The 17278-nt window shown below is 43.5% G+C and overlaps 1 pseudogene; it reads left to right on the forward strand.

Annotated features, from left to right (window-relative positions):
- Positions 1–15979: 15979 nt before the first annotated feature.
- On the forward strand, positions 15980–16098 carry LOC146861772 (5S ribosomal RNA; annotated as a pseudogene).
- The last annotated feature ends 1180 nt before the right edge of the window (positions 16099–17278 follow it).

Genomic DNA, 17278 nt, shown 5'->3' on the forward strand with positions numbered 1-17278 from the left:
TAGGTAAGGCAAGAAAACTAATTCTGGTGCCTTTGAAATAACACACACATGTTTATTAATGCAATGTTTAAAAAGGTAGGTCAAATATATCAATGAATGCAGATTCTCACATATCAAACACTTTTCAATGCACAAGTAAAATAAAATGCAGTATATACACAAATAGCAAAGAGTAGAAAATATATACAAAATGGTTAGGAACACCTCACTGATTGAATTTGCATCATTCTTGCCAACTCAAGCTGGGAAAGCCCTTCAACAGCCCACCTCCAAAGCAATACGTCTATTCTGTGTCGAGCTTCCACCTGGCCCCCGAAGGATCCTAGCTTTAATACCATTACTAAACGTGAGGCGAAGCTTCTAGAAAATCTCGCCCCCCTTCTCATGAGAAAGAACTGAGCTGGCTGTACCAGTCTGCGTCAAGGCCAAGACGGAGGCTGGCCAAGCTCCCGTGTTTTGACTTCGAGGCAGAGTTGCACATTCTACAGATAATATCCAGTTCACTCTGGTCAGTGAGGAGCGAAAAACAAGTGAAGAGCAGAAACCTGCCCTCCCCACTTTGCAGCTACGTGCGAGCAGCAAGGCAAAGCCAGAAAACAAGATGACATGAGGCCATGTCAAAGCCAATAGTAAGAACTCATAAGTACAAAAGCTGAAGCAAAGCAAAGTCAGAAAACAAGATGACATGAGGCCATGTCAAAGTCATTAGCACTGTTCCACTCCGTAACAGCTCCCACTAAAAGACAGGAAGATTACAAGACAGAAGAGAAGCAGTCATATGCAGGAACGTCCTACATTAAGGCTAGGGTAAAATAACATACTAAAGGCAGTTAAAATGGTGGTAGTTGAAAGTCATCATAGGGTGCCCAACCACAAGAGTGGCTCTTTCATTACATATGGCCAGCACAGTAGTCGAAGGAAGAAGGCTAATATACCCCAAACGTCAGTGCCCTTCATGCCTATGGCGAAACTACCCTGAAAGCATCTGATCAAGGATGTTATGCAAGGGTTAACCTAGTTAGTACCTGGATGGGAGACAGCCTGGAAATAGAAGGTGCTGTAGGCTTTTCATCTTTTTGGGGGGGATTTAGGTGAAGTGGGTGTCATGTCTGACTTGCTATGGCAAGCACTGAAGTCCAATGAAAATGCTAAGACCCCAAACGTCATTGTACTTCATGTCTATGGACATACTACTCTGAAAGCACCAGATCACATCTGATCTCAGAATTTAGCAGTATTGGGCCACGTTAGTACCTGGATGGGAAACTGCATGGGAATACCATGTGTTGTAGGCTTTTCATCTTTCTTTTTTTGCTGTTGGTGAAGTGGGTGGCATGTCTGACTTGCTATAGCCAGCACTGTAGATGAATTAAAAAAAAGCCAAGACCCCAAACCAGGGGCGGCTCCTCTGTTATGACGGAGGAGCATTGCCCCCCCCCCCCCCCGGCTGAAAGCCAGCAGAGACAAGGACAAATAAAATGTTAATAAAGCGTTTTTATTATCATTTTATTTTGCAGCCTGCCAGCTGAACCGAGGCAGGGGCGTGGACAGCCACAGTGGCGCTGCAGAATCAGGGAGAAGAGTGGAGTGGTGGGCACTGCTAAATGCGCATGAGGGTTCGACCAGCCCCAGAGAGCAGACCAAACTGTCATGCGCACTTAGCCCTTTCTCCACCTAGCTGTGTTGTACAGCTGGGAGGAGAAACCACCACAGGCTCCCAGTCCACATCTGAGAGACAAACCAAGGCACTCAGAACAATGCTTACAATGCCTGCGCCCCTCACATGCTGGGAATGCTATTCCCAGCATGTGAGCAGCGCTGGGACTGGGATTCTATACAGTGTGCACCAGGTTCCTAACATGAACATGAGGATCGGCAGGATGGTGGCGGCCATCGGAGAAAAGTAAGTGCAGTTTTATTTATTATGTCTTTTTTTGTGTTACCCCCCCTCCCCCTGCCCCACCACGTCACAGTATCAGTGGCTGCTCCTGCCCCAAACATCAGTACACTTCATGCCTAGCACCACATCACCATGAAAGCATCTGATCGTGTCTGATCTTAGAAGTTGAGCCTAGTTAATACCTGAATGTGAGACAGCCTTGGAATACCAGGTGTGTAGGCTTTTTATCTTTTTAATTTGTTTTTGCTTTAGGTTAAGTGGGTGGGATCTCTGACTCGCTATTGACAGCACTGAAGTCGAACGAAAAAAGCTAAGACTTCAAATGTCAGTGGACATCATGCCTAAGGCCATCCCACCCTGAGAGCCCCTGATCTAGTCTTATCCCCCAAGTTAAGCAATGTCGGCTAGGTTATTACCTGGACGGGAGACCGCCTGAGAATACCAAGTGCTGTAGGCTTTTGTTCTTTTTTTTGCTTTAGGTGAAATGGGTGGCATCTCTGACTTGCTATTCCCAGCACTAGTAGAATGTCAGACAGACGGAGCGGCTGCCCTTGTCTGTGCTCGACCGACAAATGCGGTACTTTCTAATTGGAATTTGTAAACACCGACTTCACAGTGTAATCACCTACTCCGCGGAGTAGGAATAACTAATCACATAGGGGTTTTCCATGTGGTAGTACGTCCTACTGAAGATCGACGGAGCGGCTACCCGTGTTTGTGCTCGACCAACTAATGAGTTGGAGTTTATGAACACTGACGTTGCGGTGCATTCACCGACTCCGCAGTGTAAGAATCGCTATACACACAGGGGCTTGACCCACTATACTGTGACTCCTGCCTTCTCAAGCCTTGGCCTCCGGAGCCCCCGGACCAAACCATCGTGGTTCCTTAGTGACACCCTCAGACTTGCCTCTCTCAGGCACTGATTTATCCCACTGCCGTGTCTGCACAGGACTAGATGTGCCACCTACAGGTACGCCAAATACTACATGCTCACAACTCTGTCCTGAAGATCTCAAAATTCTGAGATCGAAATGCCGTGGACCTCTTTTACAACCAAACTCCTTTATTTCTTAAAAATCCGCACCAAGGAGATTTGCTTATGTTGTCAATGCGATGTATATGTTTTTAAATATTTCCTTCACTCACCACACCACGCCCCTTTTCACTTTTTTGTGAGCACTGGATCTATAATCCACTTGTTATCAAAATAGTAATATTGTCAAATAAATGAAAACGCCCTTTCAATGTCCACTTGTGTTCCTTCCTATATTTATCTAGTAAAGTGCCTTATGCCAGAGGCTAATTGATTAAAACCTTCTTGAGAATAATAGATCCTTTTTAGGACGAATTGGCCGCGTATGAACCATTGTCTTTTTGTAAAACACATCACCATGAAAGCATCTGATCTTAGAAGTTGAGCTTAGTTAGTGCCTGAATGTGAGGCAGCCTTGGAGTACCAGGTGTGTAGAGTTTTCATCTTTTTATTTATTTTTTGCTTTAGGTGAAGTGGGTGGGATCACTGACTTGCTATGGACAGTACTAAAGTCGAACAAAAAAAGCTAAAACCTCAAACGTCAGTGAACATCATGCCTAAGGCCATCCCACTCTGAAAGCCCCTGATCTAGTCTTATCTCACAAGTTAAGCAATGTCTGGCCTGGTTATTGTCAGTCAGTCAAACAACTTTATTCGGTTTACAGCTGTAAAACCATAAAAGTTCACATATATATATATACAAGCAACAATGATAAAATTCATAAAATCAATTGTCCAATTCATTACATACAGAAGGTTAGTTCAAAAATAAGATATCCATTAAAATGAGATCTCTGGTAAAGTCAGTGGTTCGAATAAAACTAGCGATGGATAAAGCCCACAGACCTGGCGGTTTATTGTGTCACTGGCGGGGGACTGGGTTAATAAGTTAACCTCCAGGGTACTGCCCTCTAGTCAAGTAATGCCCTGTTTTTTACTGCTATTTTAAGAAAATACAGAACAAATAGGACGGAGTCTTCAGATAGCAGTTGTAAATAAATCAAAGCTGGGCGTGCCTGCCTAAAATTCAATCTCCTTAAAACAGGGACTATTAGTTTCCTCCGGGGAATCACATAGAAACTGCAAAAGAATAAAAAATGGAGGAAATCCTGCCGAGACACACAGTCGCAGCCGCAGGATGTTAAAGGCTGTCCTTTGTGGCAACCCCCAGGGAAAGCTAACAGGGGATGGAAGAAACCCAAGCGAATCCTAGTCAACAGAAAACGGTCATATGTGCTGAAAGAACCTAAAAGATAGCGCTCTGTAGTTGGTAATGTTTTCAGGGTTATCAAATTTTGCACACTAGGTTTCTTCAATTCCTGCTCTTCCCTCTCTAATTTCAATAGGCTCCGGAAGGAATCCCTGACCCAATCCAGATACTTTTTAGAAGCCATTTCCGGATTGCTGTATAGATCTGGTCTGCCCAGTCTATCAAAACTGGACCTTATATCTCTTAGCCACGATATGTAATGTGCATGATCTAGCAACATGCACTCTTTCAATATCCTCTTGGTCAGCAACAGTTCCTCATTCCGCCACAATTTCAACCAAAAGATTAGTGGGCGTAAGGCCAAGGTGTCACTCAAATAAGGGACCCCCAGTTCTTTGTGTACAACCATACTTGAGGTCCCAATTGGGATGCCCAATAAACGCTTCAGGAACCTGTTCCGGCCACTTGCAGATATTCCATAGCCACGTGCCCCCATATTTCACTTCCATAAGCAGCCAACGTGACACATTTGGCCTGATATATTTGTAGTAGTGCCGCTATAGGTCTTTTACCTAATTTTGTAGCAAAATTAATGATGGCTGTGTTAGATCCTATGAAGTTACCCCTCTTTCTCTGCTTTAATGGGCCCCAGTTCTGATGTTCATCAAGTGTTACTCCCAGATCGAGAAAACCTTGGTGCGAGAGACATTCGCGGTACCTACCCTAAACTGAGAGTGCTTTTTTGTACGGGTACCTATCTGCATCACAAAGGATTTTAAATCATTTATGGACAGGTCCCTGTCCTTCATGAAGGCGGCAAAGGAGTCAAGTACGGTTTGTAACGCCCTGGCGGTCCTACTTCTAAGGACCGCATCATTCGCATTTAATAAAACCGGGAGTCCCCGGCGACCTACTTGTGGAAAATCAACCATTGTGTCTTGTAATGCGGTATCTAAATCATTAATGTATAAATTAAACAAAAAAGGGGCCAGGATACAACACTGCCTTACACCTCGCTTTATATCCACAGAGCGAGAAACTCCGAGGACCTGAGAAAATCTGACCTGGTTGCTTGATGAAGACTTTCTAGGAAAGAAACGATATTGTCATCTAACCCAACAGCAAGCATGGATTGCTAGAGTTTACCCCTATTCACGCGGTCAAACGCGGAAGACAAATCATAATTGCTAAATAGGTCGTACCGGGGCGAGCAACCTTATACTTGTTTAGCATCATGGACAAGTTAAGGCATTGGGCCATAGTGGACCTTCCGGGATGAAACCCGTACTGGATATCTGATAAGGTAGCGTGCTCCTCTGTCCAGGTTGTCAACCTTTCCAAAAGCACTCGACCCACCACCTTGACCACCGAATCCAACAAGGAGATGGGCCTGTAGCAATGGGTGCTATCACGGTTACCCTTCTTAAAAACTGGCACTGTGGTTGAAGTTGCCCAGGACTCTGGGCAACTGGATCTTGCCGCTGCATTCAGAACCGCGGCAAGGACAGAGCCCAGAGTCTATGGTTTAATTTAGAAAGGTCAGCAGGAATGCCATCAGGTCCCGAGGCTTTATTACTGCCAATCCCATAATATCTTCTTTGACCTCAAGAAAGCTAAAAACCAAAACCGAATCTGCCACCACCCTGGGTAGTGAGGAGGTTAACTCGGAGGGACACTCAAATATAACTTCCTCTGTTATGTTAGCAGCTACCACTCTCCCGTCCTCAGGATTTAAAAAAGGACTATTCATTCTATTCCAGAATCTTGAGCTATCCTTTTTTTTTTTGTCCTCATTTATGCGATCTTAAGAAGTTTGCAATCGGGTCCTCTTAATTCAGGCGCCCTTGGAACAGAGATAGAGGCCTTGCTTTAAATCCACCGATTCCATGAACCAATTTGATGCTAGTTACTGCATCCATAAATCCATCAATTCTGATCGCGGTGATTAAATCATTGGACATCCCTCCCTGCCCTGCCATCTAATATCATCCCATAAGTCCCAAAACTCAGTTCGTTTACTCGTTTACATACCCCCCTAAATCTATCCATATTCCAAAATTTTTCTACTGACCCAAGCCATTCATGAATCAGTGGGGGAGAAGGGAGTATCCACTTCATACAAATTTCGCGTCTAGCTAAAAGCATAAGTGTAAACAAAAGATGCTTCTGTTTTTTAGTCAAATTAATATTGAGATCAGGAATACCCAAGATGCCAAAAATAACAGTAAAAGCTCTTACCTTAAAAGATGAATATAAGCTTTTACCGATGATCTTACCAATTTCGTTCCAAAACAAATCGAGTTGAGGGCAAGAATAAAACATGTGAATATCATTTACTTCTTTCTCGCCACATTATGGGCATTTTTTCGTCACCTGGATGTTCATTTTAGCAAGCTTCTCAGGAGTCCAGTATGATCTATACAAAGTAAATAAATGATTTTTCCTCAGAGGTGCAGAAATTGTAGTGTACCATAAATAAGTATAAGATACTTGCCAAGCTTGTTGCAAGTCTTCAGCCGGAAAGATCTTCTTCCATTTACGGTCTGGGATATCAAAGTCTAGTTTCTTCTTTTCCACTAGGCACCAATACCATTTCGAGACTTCTTTTTTCCCAGGAGCTTTGTGTATCTCACCCTCTAAGTTCGTAAGGTCCTCTGGCCAAATAGTTTGAGTCTTAGCCCAGTTAGTCAACTGGTAAAGCTTAAACCTCGAGATTTCATTTGCAGTTAGCACTACCAAATCTTCCCATGGTTTTAAATAACCGTTTTCCAAAAGGTCTCCCCATTTTGTTATTCCGGCCCTTTTCAAGGGGAGAGCTAGGGAGTCCTGCAAACATTCGGGAGTGCCTGGCGAGTTCCATATCGGGGCCTGCGAGCTATAATATGGATACCTCCAAATTTTCCTCATGTCTGCCCAAAGTTTCAATGCGGATCTTAAGACCTTTAGTTTAATTTTTTTGAAGAATTTTGGATGCCCAAACTTATAAAGGCAGTTACTGTGGTTTGTCATTGCTTTCCAATAGGTGGGATACGTGGCGTATTCTCGAAAAAGATGCCTTATATTTTTTAAATGAAAGGCTTTATAATACATCAGGAGGTCCGGACTAGTTATCCCTCCTCGGTGTTTTTTCTGGCTCAAGTTCTTCCAAGCTATCCTGGGCATTTTTGACGACCAAATAAAAGAGTTCAACTCACTTTGAATCTTTCTTATTTGAGATGAATTGAACTCCAAGGGGATAGCATTGAAAATAAAAGTAAACTTGGGTAGAATAGCCATTTTTATTACGTTAACCCTCCCTATGAAGGATAAAGATAAACAGGTCCATGATTTCAATAATTTCCTCATTTCTTTAGTTTTTACTTGCAGATTCACCTGGGTTATTTCGTCAATGTTTCTTAATATTTGGATCCCAAGGTATCTTATTTCCCTCTTAGACTCAAATTGGAAGGCGGGTATATTCCACTGCATTATCTCTGTTTTTTGCTGGTTTATTTGGTATCCAGATATTTCACCAAAATCTGCCAGCAATATGTTCATGCTATTGACTGTCTTAATGAGATTACTCGAGTAAACCATCAAATCATCAGCAAATAACGCTACTTTTATCTCCCAGTTGTTAAAACTAAAAGGAGTAATATCACCTGAGATTCTAATCATATTAGCAAACGGTTCTATATATAGATTAAAAAGTAATGGGGAGAGAGGGCACCCCTGCCTCGTGCCCCTTTTAATCTGAAAACTATTTGTTGTGGAACCATTGATCAATATTTTCCCAGTCGCGGCAGATTAGATGTTTGCTATCGCCCTAGGGAAGTGTTGACCTAAATTATTATATTTGATGACTTGAAGTAGATAAGACCAATTACCTCGGTCAAAAGCCTTGGCCGCGTCAAATGTGAATTTTGCTAAAGGTACCTTCTCATGAGTAGCAACATCTATGGCTCCTATCAGTTGATGTGTAAGATCGTGCAACTGTCTCCCTCTGATAAAGGCCTTCTGGTCCTCATGTATTAATTTATCAGCAAGAGAACCGAGTCTTATAGCCAGTACCTGGGTAAAGATTTTATAATCTGTATTGAGAAGTGAGATTGGCCTATATAATTCCCAGTGGGTGGGGTCTTTTCCAGGTTTTAAAATAAGGCAAATTTTTGCTTTGTTCCAGGATTTAGGAATTAATACCTCCTCAAGAAAGATAGTATTGAATAGATTTGTCAATATAGGACCTAGGAGATCTTTCAGGACGATGTAGAGTTCATTTGGTAAGGCATCAGGACCCGCTGCTTTATTTTTTTTTAGATTATTTATTATATCTAGGACCTCCTTCTGAGTAATCTCAGCATTTAGGGTACTACAAGAAATGCTATCTAATTTTGGAGTTTGTGACTTAATCAGATAACCATCAACTGTTGTTTTCAGGGGAGCTAGGTCCTCCTCATATAATGCCTGAAAAAAAATGCCTACTTTATCCTCAATTAATTGGGTCCTATTTCCCTTATGGATAGCTGCTATCCTGTTTCGATTAGAATCAATCTTAAGCTTCCAGGCTAAGAGTTTTCCACAGTTCTCCCCCCATTCATAATTTGACAAGGAACTAGCTTGCCACCTTTTTCTTATCTTTTCCTCCAGGAAAAGTGACAGTTCCTGTTTTTTATTCAGACTCTCACTTTTTAAAATATTTTAATCTTCTTCTGAAGTTGTACCTTCTATCTTTGCTTGTATTTCCAATAGGTCTGTTTCTAGTCTCAAAATCTTAGATCTCTTCATTTTATTTTTACCCGCTGCTATGCCAACTAGTGTTCCTCTTATAACTTGTTGATCTAATAAAAGTGTCCGATCTAACGTCCACCCTTTTTTCGCTCTGAGTTTTATATTTATTTGGACTGAGGAGTGATCTGAGAGGTGATCTGAGAGGTGTGCAGGGTTATGCTGAACTTTACTGACTTTATTGCTTAAAAGTTTGTCAACCAAGAAGAAATCTATTCTAGAGGCATGACCATATTTATAGTTCCTATAGGAAAACTTATTAAGTCGATTACCCCAAGCTTTCCATATATTGACTAGACCCAGGTCCTCTATAAGCATAATCAAGCATTGTCGCATTTTAGGTAAGTTGAGAGTTTTACTAGGGGGGTGTCTATCTGTTTTAGGATCTAGTAAGATGTTAAAATCTCCTCCCAAAATGATTGGTGTATGTTGCGACATCAACTGCGCGTACAAGGATAACATGGGTGCGGGGTCGTCTATATTTGGACCATAATAACCTACTATAGACAAAGCACAATCTCTATATTTTATATTAGCTATGGCCCATCTTCCTCTTGAGTCTACAATTTGTGCGACCAATGTACAATGTGGAGATTTTCTAATTATAATAGAAACACCCGTGGTATTACATGATTGAGTTGTACAAACTGATTCTCCAATCCAACTCTCGGACTTTATGGCCATTCTTCCCTAAGGAGGCGGGTTTCTTGTAATATAATTATATCCAGAGTTAGAGGTTTAAGATACTCAAAGATTTTTTGCCTCCGCCCCCTCGTTTTTAAGCCATTCACATTCCATGTTATTATTTTCAAGTCAGACATTAAACTAGATTTTCCCTGGATTGAGCTTCGACCCTAATTGCTATACCTTTTGCATATCGGCCAAATATTTTTATTTTATTTTTCCCCCATGCTCCCCACCAAAAAGAAACAAACCAAGTGAATAAAAAACAAACCTATAAATCTGCCCACCCTGGAGAACCCTCCCCACTATCATGAGCAATCCTAGTTACCCAGTTTGAGAACCGCAACCGAGGCATTGTTTGCAACAATTTGGCTCATTAAACTATTTGTCTCTATTAGATTTCATACGTTCCAAAAACAGTTCTACTTCTTGTGGGTCTCTTATGTTATACGTTTTATTGCACCACATTATGCAAAGAAGTGCTGGAAATTTCATCTGAACGGTGGCTCCTTCTACCCTGATATCGTGCATGAATTTCCCCAAGGCCCACTGCCTGTCGGCCGTAGCCTTTGAGATGTCCGAGCGAATTTTGTAATTGTACCCATCCTTAGTCAGGAAACCGGAATTTAGGGCTTCACTCAGGATGCATTCTTTTATTGAGTAGGATTTAAAGTTGACTAACATTCTTTGCGGATTTTTCCTATCCTTATTTAATCTGAATGGATCGCTATGAGCCCTTTGTATATCAACATCCAACTCTTTTTCATCCATATCAGGAACAATTTTTTTTAGGAGGTTTACTACAAAGGACCTTATATTTTGTCCTTCTTGGGCTTCCGGTATATTTATCAGGCGCAGGTTATTTCTCCTGGAGTTATTTTCCAGAATCTCAATTTTATCTCGGAGCTCTCTCTCTGTAACTGAGGCTTTTTCATTATTACTTTGACAGAGCCTCACTTCAGCCTTGATTTGGTCCAGGGCCGTTTCCACTGTCACTACCCTTTCTAACAGTGCATTACATTTCATTTCCAGGGTTTCAATTTTCTGCTGGTTTTTTTCAGATTTGGCAAAACCCGCTTTCATTTCATTTAGTAGCGAGGCCACAAGGTCTCCAATGTTGTCCGTAGTGTAGCCGCTATCTGGAACTAAGCAGGGAGTTTCAGATATTGGGGGTAATGGATGGCCCACCATCTGAGAGAGCTCTTCTATCTCCTTCCCCGTGGGCTGCTCTTCCTCTTCTCCCTGCTTTTTTGACATAAGCACTTGGTATTTGTTAGGAGACTCCATTGCAGTCAAAAAAGTTGGAGGGCCGGGTAAGAATATTTCTGTAACTGGTACAATCCCTGATATTGACTTCTCTTGTATTTTAAAGAAGGAACGCAATGAGGGGGTAGTTTTAATGTTTGGGCCCTTTTTTAATTGCTCTTTTCTTGCCGTTTTTGCAGCCCTCGCAGAGACCACCGCTGTTGTGGCTCTTTCCGTTTTTGCAGCCCCTCTGGATTTTATTAATATGCTTGACCGGGCACTTTAGCTGTAGTGTACCCCAGTCGTCCTCTTGTTCTTGTTCTTGTTCTTGGGGCAGATCAAGGGTCTCAACCGAGACTATAGGAGCATCACCTAACACTGGGACCGATAGAGCGGAACCTTGAGTGCCATTATCTAAGATACTATCTTTGCCATTTGCTTCAAAAGGGTCTCTCGGGTCTAGGTTTGCAAGATTATTGGGGTTAGGATTAGGATTTAGATTTGAGTCACAGTTAGAGTTCTTATCCTGTGTGGGCGGTACCGATGACTTTGATAGAGAGAGACCCCTCTTCTTGCCACGGCCCTTTTTCCTAGCTGAATTCATGCAGGCAATGCCCCATAGCTCATTTTTAGGAGCAAGCAGGAGGTCTTAGGAATCCGCAGGTTGTTTTTTTTTAATTTACTCCAAATTATTCAGAGTATCATGAATGAAAATATCCCGAGTATAGTTTAAAATCCCATTGAAATGCTCAGGAATTTTAGGGGGGGGGCCCCTAAAAGTCTGTCTAGATACTGATACTCGTACCTGAAGGTAGGAGTTTGCTGCCTTAGTCCAAACCCCCTCTTTAGCTGACATTTAGCACTTCTATCTAGCAAATGTCGACCAACTGCAAAGGGGAGCACGCTTCTGGAACCCCCACCAAGTCCCGGGTTGTCAGCATCACCCCTTTTATCTCCGTGACCCTGCATATATCAGGGACAGGGCTGAAAAACAACGTCCTCACCCCCCTCTCTTGATCCCTTACTCCCCTGCCCCCCTGCTCACCCGGCCTCGAGGAGATCCAAGAAACGCACCGGGAAAGTTCCTCCGACCTCCGATGTACTCTCAACCCCCAGCGGTAGACCAGCTGAAGGCAGCAAAATCCGGATGGGTCCGGTGAGATTCCGAGAGCTCCGAAGCTCGCGCTCACGCTCACTCCCAGGTCTGCCGTCGAAGTCTGCCCGACTTCCGGGATCAGCTTTCGGCGTTTCAGCTCCCTGGCGTCTCGGCACCCTAGCTCACAGACTCCGTCCTCTCTACACTCTGTGCCCTCCACGCAAACACCACGGGACCGTCGGTGATAGAACTGCTTTCGGAAAGACCGAAAAAAGGTAAGGCATGAATTGAGCCTAGAAAAAACGCATATATCGGATTGCCATCGGCTGCAGTACTCGCGACCTAGGCATTCAGCCGGCCGCCATGTTCTCCTCCCGCCCGGAAAATCACTCTTGGTCGAGCTATCCTTTAGTGTACTTGCATCGATGAGGTCCCTCCATATTTCATCTTTTAAAGCCGTTTTACGTCTTACAAGTTCTGACTTGTATTCTCTACGGCAAGATCTCACCTGTATGCGTCCCTGGGGCATTTGCTAAGTGCCTCCCACAGCTTCCTAGCCGCCTTTGAGCAGAGGGAGTCAAACCATCTAGGAGACTGACTAACATATCGCCTCGCTGGGGTGCTTAAAAACGTACTTATTTTATCTGAAATGGTGTTAAAGGCGCTGATTACTTCATTCGGTGCCGAGGATGCAGAGCAGCACCTAGCCAACTCATTGGCACATGAAGACGTCAAGTATTCATAGAATACATCTGGATCTATTTGGGAACCATTTTAGCCGCCTCCCACCATCAGTTGGTCTCACCGCCCTGCTTTGAACAGCCCCCCTATAGACCATATAGGGTCCCTGAAATTGCACACATATGGTGTTATGGTTAATGTAAACGCTTACTTGTATAGCAAAACCCGCAAATAGCTCTAATATGGGCGAGGATACCAGGATAAAATCTATAAACGATCCAACACCCCTGCCTTTAAAAGATGGGATAACCACTTTACTGCATGCATCAGATAAACTCATGAGGGACACCAAGTTGAATTCATGAAGGAGGTCGTTCAGTGTCTCCCCCTGCATAGTGTGTTCAAAATGGATACCCTGAACACATGGACACCCCATCTCCTCCACCGGAACTAACCTAGGGTCACCACATATATGAATATTAAAGTCCCCGGCAATCACAAGGTCTCCGACGGTCATGTTCATATGTTCCCTTACAAAAGAGCCTAGTAGAGTTATATTACCTGCTTCAATTTATGAGGCCCAGCTTACGAGGCCCCCTATAAAGTATGCATGGGTTTTCTAGAGACATAACCTTTGAACCACATTCAACTGCTAGGAAGATATAAATTGTGAGGCCACCCATTGGTCTTCCCCCATGTGATGAAATAGCCGGAACTGAAAATGATTTGTGGTGGAGTGTCTACCGTTAGCCAGGTCTCCTGTAAACAAATTACGCTAAATTGTTTAACATAAACAATCCATAACGGGTCAGTAAACTTGCTAGCAATTCCAGCAATATTCCAGGATATGAAATTTCTTTTACTAGTGTCTACTGTCTACTGTCCCGATGCTTGATCGTGGGGTTTTCTGCAAGTTAGCTGGATTAACTTGAATCAGATCCATTAAGTCAATCACATGCATCTAGTGTTGTCAAGGGTGTAACGCGATTAGCCAGCTCGAGGGTTGGAGGAGGTGGCAGCTCCCACCAGCCATATCCAGTAGTATTCCAGTGATATGACTCTGAAACCCAGTTTGGTGTCGGGTTCATCGTTGATCGATGCAGAGGCATATGGCTGCTGGGTGGGCCTTTAAGAGTGGTCGCCAAACGAGTACAACCAGTTTCTTTTACAAGCCAGAGAAACTCTGGCTTGTAAAAGAAACCAAGAGGTAAGGCAACAATTGTAGTCTTGGGGCCTTGAGAGGGATTATTACCGGCGGAAAACAGAATCCTTTCGGCGAGGTGGGGTTGATTGAAGTTGATGATAATGCAATCGGCGTTGAATGATTTACATGAACTTCCCACCCAGTTAACCCTATGCACCGTTTATTTAATTCACTGCCCTTGCTGCTAGTACCATGTTGCAGGATAGCCAATGTAGAACCTTGTTTTTCAATTGGGTATATTCCTCCCTTGACCCCTGGGGAGGATTGGTACATTCCCCAATACCACCACATATGGAGTTGACTCCGGTGGTAAATGAGTATTGGGCAGGTTATTCGATAGATTTTCCAGGGGGCCGTTGACCTTGCCTCTTTCCAGTTGATGCTCCACATGTACGTTTGTCTCCTAAACTAATTGGGAGTGAACTATCAAATTTCCCCTAGTGTCTAAAGTCGTGCCAGGATGAAGCGTGGGGGGGGCAAGGGCAATTGGGGTTGAACTGTATCACTTGAGGATTTTAAAGAGAGGAGTAAAGAGTCCTTAGATACAGCGTTTGGGGCTCCAAGTATTGAGCCCTCCACAGTTGAGGGGACCCTCCCAGAATTAGCGTTATCCTTATCACCCCCCGGCAATAGATTACTATTGAGCCTAGAAATACTGCTTTCAATCAATGACAGCCATTGTATAATTGGGCCGAGCTTAGTATCCAAAATGTCTTTAGGGAATTCTGCATGGATTCTAAAAAAGGCGACATGTCTGCATTAATCAGCTCTTGCTTGGTAGGTATGTTCTTAGTTATCAATTCGGCTCTCTGCCTTTTTGCCTTCCCTCCAGTTGTCTGGCCTTTTCTTTTCACTCCTGGACCTAGATTAGCCCGTTCTACACCTCCAGGCCTCCCTCGAGTGATTGGTCTATTAGTGGATGCAATTACAAGATGATTGTTGTTTGCAGGCCCCATTTGCCCAATCCTGGTGACCCCCCCATGGGAATTAATCAAGACGGTGGGGCTAAGAGGTACCTGGAGACCACAGCGATGATTAATTGAGCCATTCAGACCAACTGGGTCTTGTGGTCCTGAGTTATTAAGAAGATCCTCAATACTATCCACATGAGTAGCTGTGCGTGTTGGCTGAGAAGAGATAGAAATAACAGGGGATCTTGACAGGCGCTGGTTCACCAATCCTATCTCCTTATTTAGCACTGATGCAGATAAAAACGAGTCCATGGTTACTATGGGGCCTGAAGAGCCTGCCGGGGCTGCTGCCCTGCGCTTCCCCATTAGGAACCGTCTCCCGTCTCCCTTGTGCTACACCCATTACACGGCTAGTACAATTGGACACCAGTCACCAAGGAGTCCCCAGATGGTCCCCAGAGTCCGAGCAAGATAAGCAAAACTGAAATTAAGTGGGTAAGGTCGATATGTCCCTACCTGCTCGATGGATTAAGTCAAGGTAGTCCAGGTTGGGATTGATGCCAAGTAATAATGTGTGATCTTTCTCTAGTCCTGCGCAAATTGTATTCAGAGTGATCAAGCGCTTAGCAATTAAGATTGGGCTCCCGCGCTGTGAGAGCCCTGGCCTCCTCTTGAGCGCCTCCTGGCGCGTGTGCCGATGTGTGTGGCGTGCGTGCCTCACGGGCTACTGGAAAATGTAGGCCCACACCCTCTGGCACCGGAGAAGCAGTCGTTAGTGGTGACGGTGGTAGAGTCCTACGAGACCCTGCGTGGTGCTGTGATAAGTGGCGGGCGAGTGATCAAGTGCTTCGCAATTAAGATTGGGTTTATTACCTGGATGGAACATCGCCTGGGAATACCAGGTGCTGTAGGATTTTGTTCTTTTTGGTTTGCTTTAGGTGAAGTGGGTGGCATCTCTGACTTGCTATTCCCAGCACTGTAGTCGAATGAAAAAAGCAAATACCCCAAACGTCAGTGCACTTCATGCCTGTGGTCAAACTACCCTCAAAGCATCTGATCTAGGAAGTTATGCAGGATTTAGCTCAGTTGCTGCCCCGATGGGAGATTGCCTGGGAATACCAGGTGCTGTAGGCTTTTCATCTTTTTTTTTGTTGATTTAGGTGAAGTGGTTAGCATGTCTGGCTTGCTATGGCTAGCACTGAAGTCGAATGAAAAAAGCTAAGACCCCCGAACATCAGTGCACTTCATGCCTACGGCCAAACAATCCTGAAAGCACCTGATCTCATCTGATCTCAGAAGTTAAGAAAGGTTGGGCCTGGTTAGTACCTCGATTGGGGACCGCCTGCGAATACCAGGTGCTGTAGGTTTTAGTTCTTTTTTTTTTGCTTTAGGTGAATTAGGTGGCATGTCTGACTTGCTATGGCAAGTACTGAAGTCGAATGAAAAAAGCTAATACCCCAACCGTCAGTGCACTTCAGGCTAATGGCCATACCACTCTGAAAGCAACTGATCTCAGAAGTTAAGCAGTGCCGGTTCTCGTTAGTACCTAGTTTAGAGACTGCCTTGTAATACCAGGTGCTGTAGGCTTTTCATCTTTTTTTTTTGCTTTAGGTGATATGAGTGGCATGTCGGGCTTGCTATTGTCAGCACTGAAATTTAATGAAAAAAGCTAAGGCTCCAAAAGTCAGCAAATTCCATGCCTACAGCAATACAACCCTGAAAGCACCTGATCTCATGCGTTTAGCAGGGTTAGGCCTGGTTAGTACGTAGATGGGAGACCAACTGTGAATACCAAGGGCCAGATGTATCAAGCTAAAGAAATATATATATATTTATCTTTGTGAGAGTGTGAAGTTTTAAATCGTTGGGATTTTTTTCTCAAGTGTAGGGAGAGAAATTGTAACGATTTAGGTGGAGTCACACTGGTAGAGATTTCGCTTGGAGTGTATGTTTATTGATTCCTTGGAGTGAGTGAAGATCTATAATTTCTTTTAGTGGAGCAGACAAGAATTCATTTTGAGAATTGTTCTTATACTACTGCTTTGAAAACAAATGTTTATTGGAAAAAGGAAAAGCAGCGAGTTGAGTTGTAAAGGAGGGGCAGCTGTTGCAAGGAGATATCTGACATCAGAGTGTCATGCTGTGATTGGTTGGTTAGTGTAAATCCGCACTGGAATTGGCTGACAGCGTTATAGAGTGCCGTGCACAGATTGGTAGCTTGGACGAAAACAATTAAGTATTTACTAGACAATATCGAGTGAAATATTTGTAAAGGACAATTGAGAAACGTATCGTGAACAATGAAAATTTTGAAGAATATGAAGACATTTATACAGGGAGATGTGTCATACCTACTAGAGAAGGGGAACCAATACCACCTGAGGGTACACCTGTCTTGTATATGACACGAGAGAGGTTATCATACATGTACATGGTTAGAAAATTGGATGAAGTATACAGAGAATGAGGGACCTTTAGCTTTCCCACAATATGGAACATTTAATATACAAATTCTCAAAAATTTGAGGAGACAGCTACACAATATCA

The sequence above is a fragment of the Triturus cristatus genome, chromosome 2_2, assembly GCF_964204655.1.
Source record: "Triturus cristatus chromosome 2_2, aTriCri1.1, whole genome shotgun sequence".
Taxonomy (NCBI): Eukaryota; Metazoa; Chordata; class Amphibia; order Caudata; family Salamandridae; genus Triturus; species Triturus cristatus.